Source organism: Acomys minous (genome assembly GCF_964271855.1).
Source record: "Acomys minous genome assembly, chromosome: 8".
NCBI lineage: Eukaryota > Metazoa > Chordata > Mammalia > Rodentia > Muridae > Acomys > Acomys minous.
This window is the reverse complement of record NC_140489.1, coordinates 41,805,238-41,815,106: the sequence shown is the minus strand read 5'-3', so window position 1 is coordinate 41,815,106 and position 9,869 is coordinate 41,805,238.

The window sequence follows — 9,869 nt, the reverse complement described above, 5'->3', positions numbered from 1 at the left end:
AATCACCAAACTATAGTCTGTTTTTTTTGTTTTGTTTTGTTTTGTTTTTTTGTTTTTTGGTGTTTTTTTTTTTTAACAGATCTGAGGGATACAAATCCAAACTCAAGAGTGTCAGCAGGGAGGGTTCTCCACAAAGCCTGGGTGGAGATCCATTCCATGCCCCACTTCCGGTGTCTGGTAGTTCCTGACAAGCCTCATTTGACTTAGGGGCTGGATAACTCCACTCTCTGTGCGTTTCTATCTCCTCTCTTACAAAGAGACCTATTCTTGCATCTAAGCCAACCTAAAAACAGGCTGAGCTCATCTCAAGATGACTAACACTCTAAAGGTCACGTTCGCTGATACTTTGTGGACCTCTGAAGGGAGAGGTCACACTCGAGCAACCCCTCTCTGAGAGGATGGAGAAGACACCAGCTCTCATAAGACAGGACAGGCAGAGACAAAGAAACAGTTTGCTCTGCCCACCAACCTGCCTCGATCGCTCAGCAGTCTGCACTCCAGGCATAACGATCAGAGACGAATGGGCAAAATTAACAGAAAATAAATCTCCTAAAGACAACATAGTTGTTTCAGTCTTTCTGTAAAGAATTGGCATCTTCTGCTTAGCCAGATGCTTCAGGATGGTCTGCCCTCACCGGAGCTGAGAATATCGTTGTTCTAGGACCTTGTCTTGTCTCTGAGACCTGTTTCCTACTCACCCTCAAAAGGAGACAGTTGATAAGGAAGTCAGACACACTTTCAGCAATAACTACAATGAAGTAACGACCCATGGGAAGAGCCTTTCTAACAACAGTGGAGAAGAGAGAGAGACTGAGGAGGTGGCTCAGCCAGGGAACTGCTAGCCTTGCCAGAGTGAGGACCCGAGTTCAACCCTCAGAACCCATGTGTAGAGAAAGCTGGGCACGGGGGCTGGAGAGATGGCTCAGCAGTTAAGAGCATTGGCTGCTCTTCCAAATGACCTGGGTTCAAATCCCAGCACCCGCATGGTAGCTGACAACTGTCTGTAATTCCAGTTTCAGGAGAGCTGACATCCTCACACAGGCATACAGGGAGGCAGACCACCAACGTAAGTAAATTTGAAAAGAAAGAAAGAAACCAAGCTGGGCACGGGGCTCGTACTTGTAACCCCAATGCTGTAGACTCTGGTCTTCTTGGCCAGCCAGACTAGGCCTGTGAGAGACTTTAGCTTTAGAAAGAAAGAAATGGCAACAGCCAAGGTTGTATGGCCTTCAGGTGCACCCACACACAAATGCACATGCACCTCCACAGTATACACACACACACACACACACACACACACACACACACACGGGGGGGGGGGGGGGGGGGAGAGAGAGAGAGAGAGAGAGAGAGAGAGAGAGAGAGAGAGAGAGAGAGAGAGAAGAGAGAGAAGAGATTCACAGAAGTGCCTGGAACTGAAAAATAAACTGATGTAAATGGAAACACCTGTGAGGATGACTGGTGTTCGTGGTCATTAGTGATCGCCTGGGAGACAGGCCTTGGGCATGCCTGTGAGGGGTTCTCTTGATCAGGTGGCACCATCCCATGGGCTGGGGTGCTAGTTTGAATAAGAAGAGAAAGTGGATTGAGCACAGGCATTTATCTTCCTCTGCCTCCTAACTGCAGGTGCAATGTGACCAGCTGCCTTTAGACCCTTCCACGATGACTTGCCCATCGTGATGAACTGCACCCTGAAACTGTGAATTCCCTCCCTCCCCCTCCCTCCTTCCTTCTTCTCTCCCTCCCTCCCCCTGCCTCCTTCCCCCTCCCTTCTCTTCCTCCCTTCTTCTCCTCCCCTCTACTTATTTTACTGAGTGCTTTGTCACACCAATGAGTAACCGTTACACTACTGATTCAGCGGCAGTGCCCTGTGCAGAGAATGATCTGGTCAGTCAACTGAGGATGGAAGGACCCCGAGCTATAAGGTCATGCTGCTGGTGTTCATGGCATCATGTTAAATTAAGCTCCCGAGACACATATTAAGTAAGATAGGCATGACCCTTAGGGAACATAAATGTCTATAGATTTGCCATTTTGATATTTGCTATAGAAAAACATTCCAGACTAAGGGACCAATGATAAATGTTGCACAACACTACTGAGCCATGAGAGGCCCTGAGCCAGAGTCCCCAGGCTCATCTTCAAGATGTGTCCCCGGGAATGGACAAAGGCCATGGTGTTCTAACGACAGCCCAGCTTCTTGGAAGAGGAACTGGGTTGCCATGAGGGCTTTCTAGCCTCAAATGTCTTTATCATGTGTCTGGATGGTTATGTGCCCTAGAAGCCACTACAGGGGACACTCGTCTTGGGAACAACTCATTCTACTTGAAGGTCAGACTGCTGGGAGACGCATGTAGGCAGTGGTCCAAGAGGCTGCTGGGGAGTCCGTTTCCATATGGGTTAGGATCATGAAGCAGGAAGCCACCTCCACATGTCCCATCCCTACCCGCCTCTTACCCAACTGCATCCTCACATTAGCTAAAAGTTATGCTGGAATCCCTGTGTCCTCTTCACCCCCAAAAGAAAAAGAGACAATTAAGTCGATTACAGGCTAGTATTTTCCAGATGCCCTATAATTTATAACCATGGCTTTCAGAGATTCGATCCTCACTATTCAGCAGTGACACTGAACCCCAAAGGCACAGAGCCACTCAGCGCAGTGTGTCCACAGCAGTGGGATAGCAAGGTCAGGACAGCAGCAGCACCCTCAAAAGACAGCTGCTACTAAATAGCTCTTTCTATGCCTACGTTCTTTGGAGACATTCCTGTTGTGCCTCACAGAGCCTCACAATCAAGTCAAAGGACCAACAGAAGATCTGGGACTCGGGCACATCAGCAGGAGCCAAGACGTAGGAGAATTTAATCTCTAATAGACCTGAAGGTATGGCTTTTGTTAAATGATATGAAATCCATGAAATGCTTGCACAGATTTTGAAAAAGCTATCACAAAAACACGACCACCGTGGGTTGAAAGGCATAGAGACCTTTAGACAGTCCAAATGCTCATCACAGGAAGAAAGCTGGGAAGGAAAAAAAAAACCCACAACCCAAAAACCTCCTAAGCTGCAGAGCTGGGGAAATAGCTTAGCTGATAAAGTGCTTGCCAACCAAGCAAGAAGACACAAGTTCAATCCCCAGAACCCACATAAAAAGGCTTGGCATGGGGCATACGCTGGCAATGTTAAGACTGAGACCTCCAGAGAGATCTCTAGTCTATACCCGGAGTCCCCAGAGAGAAACCGAGTCCAATGTCGATGCAATACACACAGGAATTTTATTGAGTTGATGCGCATCGAGGTCTGACAAGCTCTTTCAAGCTGCTGACCCCTGAAAGCAAGTGCTTTTTATATCTTTTTTGTAAAAGCAGAATTTAGCAGGCTAGCTAGGAGGGGTAAGTACATTCCAGGGGTAGGGGTAGTGGAATATTTTTAGATACAGCTGGACCCTCAGCATAGATTGGCTGGCCTCGAGTCAAGCTGGACCCTCAGCAAAGGCTGGCTGGCCTTGAGTCAAGCTGGACCCTCAGCAAAGGCTGGCTGGCTTTGAGTCAAGCTGGATCCTCATTATTTTTATACAGCTGGACCCTCAGCGTAGGCTGGCTGGCCTTGAGTCAAGCTGGACCCTACAAGGGGCCAAACAGCTACAGAACACACATAGTAATTTGATATTGATACCTTGGTTCGATATCAATATTGCTTCCTGGCCCCTCCAGCAATCCCAACATCAGGGAGGCAGAGACAGGCAGATCCCTGGGGCTTGATGGTCATCCAGCCTAATTAGTGAGCCCATATAAGAGCCCTTCTGCCACAAAACGCAAATGGCAGTTCCTGAGGAATAACAGCCGAGGTTGATGGCTGCCCTCCACATGCAGATGCACGCATGTATGAGCTCGCTCTTCTTTTGACTACTTCTAAACTAATTTTAACTTAAGTGGATAGCAATTACTCCCACATTTCAAATTTACCTATTCTGATACTTCTTGATGTTGCCATTCAACAGACATTTCCTCAGGATGTAGCTCTCTTGTTCCTCTGATACCCCCTCCCTTCCCATCCTAACAGCGATCACCTCTGTTATTAAACAGCGGTCAGAGCTTGTGGTGTGACCGTGTGAATCTCTCCCACCAGTCTGGGGATGTGCTCTGGGTGGGCTTCTGTGTTTCCAGGAGTCGCTAATCAGCTGTTTCTCTCATACCTAATCTGTCATCTCCACTGCATCAATCCTTTCAAATGTCACATCAGTTTTGTTTTTGTTTTTCCTTCTCCAAGTTCCTCTCCTTGTTTTCCTGGCTTCCAGAGATTTTCCCCTGCTCTGCATTGGCTCCTCTTTGGCCTGCCACCCACTCCATCGTTTTATTTTCCTTCCTAGGGAACATGATTGATTCATGGCTCCTGTGTCCTCTGTTTTTCTTGCTTTGCTTTTCTTGTTTTGCTGAAGTCTAGCCTCAGGAAGCTTTAAAGCCCGAGTAAGATGCATGAAAAGGGAACTGAAAGTATGTGGAATTCTAAGTTGAAAATCCTTTCCTACATTTTTAAAAGTTGTATGTATGTATACATACACACACACACACACACACACACACACACACACACACACACACGTCATGAATTCAGTTCTCCCCTGCCACCATTGTGTAGGTTCTGGGTACTAAATTTAGGGTACTAAGCTTGCCTAGCAAGCACTTTACCAATAAGCCATCTCATGAGCCCACTAATTTTAAAAGTGTTGGACCCACTACCTTTTTACTCAGTGCTCCTTTTGAGGAAATCAATGTCACTCTGATGTTTGATCCTTTAAATCTGTTTTGAACGCACTGCGAACTCAGAATGTCTGCTCTGTACTTATCATGCTGTGAGCATTGCCCATGTATTTTGATGAGACTGTTTCCTTTTGATGAGTGCCTAGACAATCTCAATCTCAAATCTGCTTTGTGGTTGGAGATGTAGCTCAGTTTGTGGAGTGCTGGCCTAGAATGCATCCTAGGTCCAATCCTCAACACCATATAAACTAGGTGTGGTGATGCACAGCCCTTAGGAGGTAGAGGCAGGAAGATCATAAATTCAATGTGATCACCAGCTACCAAGTGAGTTCAAGGCCATCCTGGGTACAGGAGGCTGTCTCGTAAAAATTAAATAACCAGTTTGTAAATTCTACTGGTCAATTGTCATATTTTAGCCCATCTCCTCTAAAACCTCCTGTCCTGGGTCAGGCTGGTCCCCTGGCTTACAGCTAGCAGTGTTAAAAAACAAAAACAAAACCATTGTGTCCTTGTAAACAGCTTGAAGGCCAATCATTTCCAACAGCCTCCAACATTTATACAATGTTTATCTCGTATAAAAATGCCTGCAGTGGGAACAGGAAGCCAGAAGGTCACTCAAGGAAAGAAAGCTCAAACAGGAACGCCTCTGACTGCCTCCACATCCCTAGTCCCCCTGGACTGATGATGCTACTTCTGTTCGCTCTCTCAATCCGGCTACTCCAGTTGTCTGCCAGATGCTGTGAGCGCCTGCGTTGATGATGCTTGTCTACTTTCTCTCTGCTTCTTGGCACTTAGCCTTCTACTTTTGCTTGCTATCTACTCAAGACACTCAGGCATTCAAAACTGAAGGAACAGCTACCACAGGTCATTCTTCAGGCCACACAGAACAATCCAGAAGTTGGAAATGTTCTTCAAAATAATGTGTAACTGTGAGTTAATCAGGGGGGAGAATGTGTTTTCAAAAAAGCTCAATCTGAGGGATTTTTCTAAACAAACCACACAAGTGTGTCAGCTGTGAACAGTAAGGCTCAGAGTGGTAGAAACCTAGGACTCCCAGCAGCTGAATACGCTGTCGAGTGTGGCTGGGAAAAGGGGCAAGGACGGAAAGACGGAGGAGCGCTGCTCTAAGGCGCTGCCACACACCACAGTCTATCTGCCTGCTTCCTGCGGAGTAATGAAGGCCACCTGTTTGCCTACGCCGCTGAGCAGCTCCATGTCCATGACACCTGAGAATGGGAAAACTGGAGGCAGGAAAGCAGCCTGGTGGCAGCCGTGGCTGAAATTGGCAGCCATGTAAGGGGCAGCAGGAGGAAGCCTGGGGAACTGTGGTGGCAGGGACAGTGGCACGCCTCTGCGTGGAATTGTGGGGGTGCCAGCAGACTCTGTGCTTGTCGGGCCACAGCAGTGTCCGATAAAAGAAATGGGCGGTTTGGAAGTCTTAACTATTGAACAGGATGTGGAGGGAGAGATGGGGCAGCAGCCTGTGAAAAGGAGCTGCGTTACAAAGGGACCACACAACCACACTGAAGCAGATGCAGAAGTGACCTTAGTCACTGTGGAAGAGACAGAAAAAGACACAGAAAGAATGAAAAGGACCCATGCACATACCCCCCCCCCTTCCAGGCAGCAAGTCAATTTTATACAGGAACTGGGTAGGAACTCTGCAATCACTGTATCTGCATACGAAAGCTGAGCAAATGATCTCCAGATGTCAGTGTCAACAGTTCACTGTTGGTAGAGTGCTAGGTGAGCAGGCTCAGGATTCAGGTTCAACCTCTAAGAGATTAAGAGGAGATTGATATAATCGGAGAAATAGTTTCCCGTGGGTTGGGAATATAGCTCAGTAGTGGAGCGCTTACCTAGTATATGTATATATGTAAGGCTTTAGGTTCAATTCTGGGTTCAAAACACACACACACACACACACACACACACACACACACACACACACACACACTGCCCGAAGCATTTGCTAACTATAAAAGGAAGCATGGTAATTTTACAGTGAAAGCCTTGAGGCTGAAACTGTAACTGAAGATAGCGCATCTCACCAGCGCCCCATGGTGGCAGCAGTTCCTCCCCATACCATGCACATCACCTGAGATTATTCTCCAAATACCACACAATTCCGTCTAATCAGAGGAAAATAGCAGAAACACCCAATTCCAGACACCTTCTAAAAAGCAACTGGCTAGAAATGTTCAAAGGTGGAACGCTCCTAGGTTCGAAGAAAACCAAGGAAGCAATTTTGAAGTCTGAGTTGGCTTCTGGAAGGAAAGGGGGTTCCTTCAAAATAGGCAAAGACTACTGAAACAGGAAGGGGCGCTACAGCCCTGGGTCTAGCGTCCAGCAGTGGCAGAAGACGTTAGCATCAAAGGCTCCGTGAGAAGCGCCCAGAAACTCAAGTGGAAAGTACTAGAGGGAACTCAACCCTTGGGTGTAGTCTCAAAATGTTGTGGGTTTCTAGGCTGAAGGTAACTAGCGCTTAAAGTGAGACACCAAGAGAAAAACCCAGGAGAGGCCAGGATACGCACAGCTTCTGGAAACCAAGGCATAGCCCAGAGAAGAAAGAGTAAAAAGGAGCGACACATTTTAGGTGTGGGCCAGCATGACACCTGCACGCACAGAACTTCAGGGGAGGATTAGGGAGGTGAAGAAAAGTTGGTGCCACTGCCTCAGGACTTTAGTCTAAATTCTTCCAAGTTAAATATCCGCTTGAAAAGAAATCAATATTCTTCAGAGGAATATAAACCAACCCAGTGGTCTCATCATGTAATATTCACAATAACAAGACAAGAGTACCCCAATTGTTCAATATGGTAAAGAGCACTAATTGATTTTCCAGAGGATCCAGGTTTAATTCCCGGTACCTACATGATGACCCATAGCCATCTCCAAGTCCTGTGCTAGGAGATCCAGCATCCTCTGGCCTCTGAGGACACCAGGCACAATATAGTTCCTAGACATACATGCAAACAAAAGACTCATACATATGAGAAAATTTAAATATCATGCTAAGTTAAAAAAGCCAGACCTGAAGGGCTACACCTTGCACGGTTCTGCTGTGTGTGTGTGAAGTGAGCAGAGAGAGCACGGAGATTGAGAACAGCCACACTCCCAGGGAGGAGAGAAGGCCACAGGAGGACAGCAGAGCCTGTGTTTCCGGACTGCATCTTATGCTGTTTGTGCTACTGTCACAGTATGCCATACGCTGATTTATAAAGAATATATTTAAATGCTCACAGGTCCAGAGGAATTTCTCTCACAGTTCTGGAGACTGGGGGATGCTAGCGTTTGGCAGGGACTCGCTGCTGCGTCGGCTCATGGTGGAAGACCACAGAGTAAGAGACAGGGTAAGAGAGAAAAAGGCCAGGCCTGGAATCGCCCTTCCATAGTCAACCCACTGGAGCTGTGACAGCACCATTCCCATGCCTGTCAGACCCTCATGGTCTCATCACCTATGGGGCACCACCTCCAAATACTATTGGAGATTACATTTCCAACAAGTTTAGGGGGACACACATTCAAACCATATCCAAATATAAGACTTGGTAATATCCAAGCAATGATTCTTCCGAAGTTACCGACTCTGTATATTCCCCATCACAACCCATAAACATTCCCTAGCTTTTAGAAGCCTCCCGACACACCTGTTTTGTGTGGAAATTCAAAGGGTCTTCCATACTGAATCCCTTACAAAAAACAAAACAAAAAACAAAAAAAACACCAAAGTGAAAGGCATTGACGAGACCATCATAAAGCTCTGGGCGTCATGGCTGTTCGGCTACAGGATAAAGAGCAACATAGCAGGCACTGGAGAAGAGAGAATGGAGATTTAAAGCCACCTTTTTGTGGCACCTTCTTAAGGCCAGACTGTCATAACACTGTTACAGTAACTAGAAGGTCACAGTGGAAAACAATGAATCTGGATTCCCACGTAAAAACTGACACAAGAAAATAACCCAAAGTGAGCTGTGAGCCTAAACGGAGGTGCTAAGATAATAAAGCTATGAAGAGGACTTATTTGGGGGAGAAGGGAGAGTGTGAGATGGAAAGGGAAAGAATGATTAGATTACAAGAAAAAAAAACCTGCCTTGCTATGTTGTTGACACAGATATTAATTCCCAGAATTCGGGAAGCAGAGGCAGACAGATCTCTGAGTTCCATGCCAGCCTGATCTACATAACATTCAGGCTAGCCAGGGCTACATGGTAAGACTGTATGTAAAAAGCAAAACCCCTTCCTTTTCAAGGATGTGTAGCCTGTAATGAACATGTATCACAGCCGTAAAAGATAAAACCTTAACTTCCCTTTGCTACCCTCACTTGAGTCCCCAGGGCATACTGTCCCTACAAAGCTGGAAGTGGGGTTACTGCATATTGCTTTGCCTCCATTCTGACAATTACAGGGAGCAGACAGTATACAGATAACTAGACATTACATTGAAACTGTCTCTTAAATCTCAATGGACCCCCAAGTCTTTCGTGTGTTGGTTCTTACTAAAAGATTCATCTTCAGATGCTACAAACACTGCACCTCAAAACACAAACCTACTAGAGCTGTAAGACTTCTGGCTTCTTCAACTCAAATCAACTACATATGAAACATCCTGGTTCCAGATGATTCCGAAATGTGACATGAACTGTTAGCCACAAGAGCAGATCCCACAGGATGCAAATGCTTTGCAAAGAAAGGAGTCCCCAGCAGCTTTAGGAGGAAAACAAACTACATCCCAGTCTTTTGAGCAACACAGCGACTACTTGACAGAGGGACATGAGGAAAGGGATGCTGTAAGTTTCTGGAGCCAGGCCTCAAAGGATGGGTAGTTTCCTCTTCCAGCTGCCATATGGAGGTCCAACAAGGGAAGTCCTGTGAGGAGGAAACGGGACAGCAGGCTGCACTCTGGGCTAAGGCCAGCAGAAGCCTTGCCAGCCCTGCTGACCTGAATCTGTCTCCCTGCGGTATCCCAAGTGACACTAGAGGATCGGATGGTATATCCCCATCAGTCTTGTCCGAGGCTGCAGACTGGAGGACAAGATAGATGGAACACTGTTACAGTGACAGCCACTGGGCCACTCCGCAGAGTTGTGCACCCCTAGACATGCTTTCT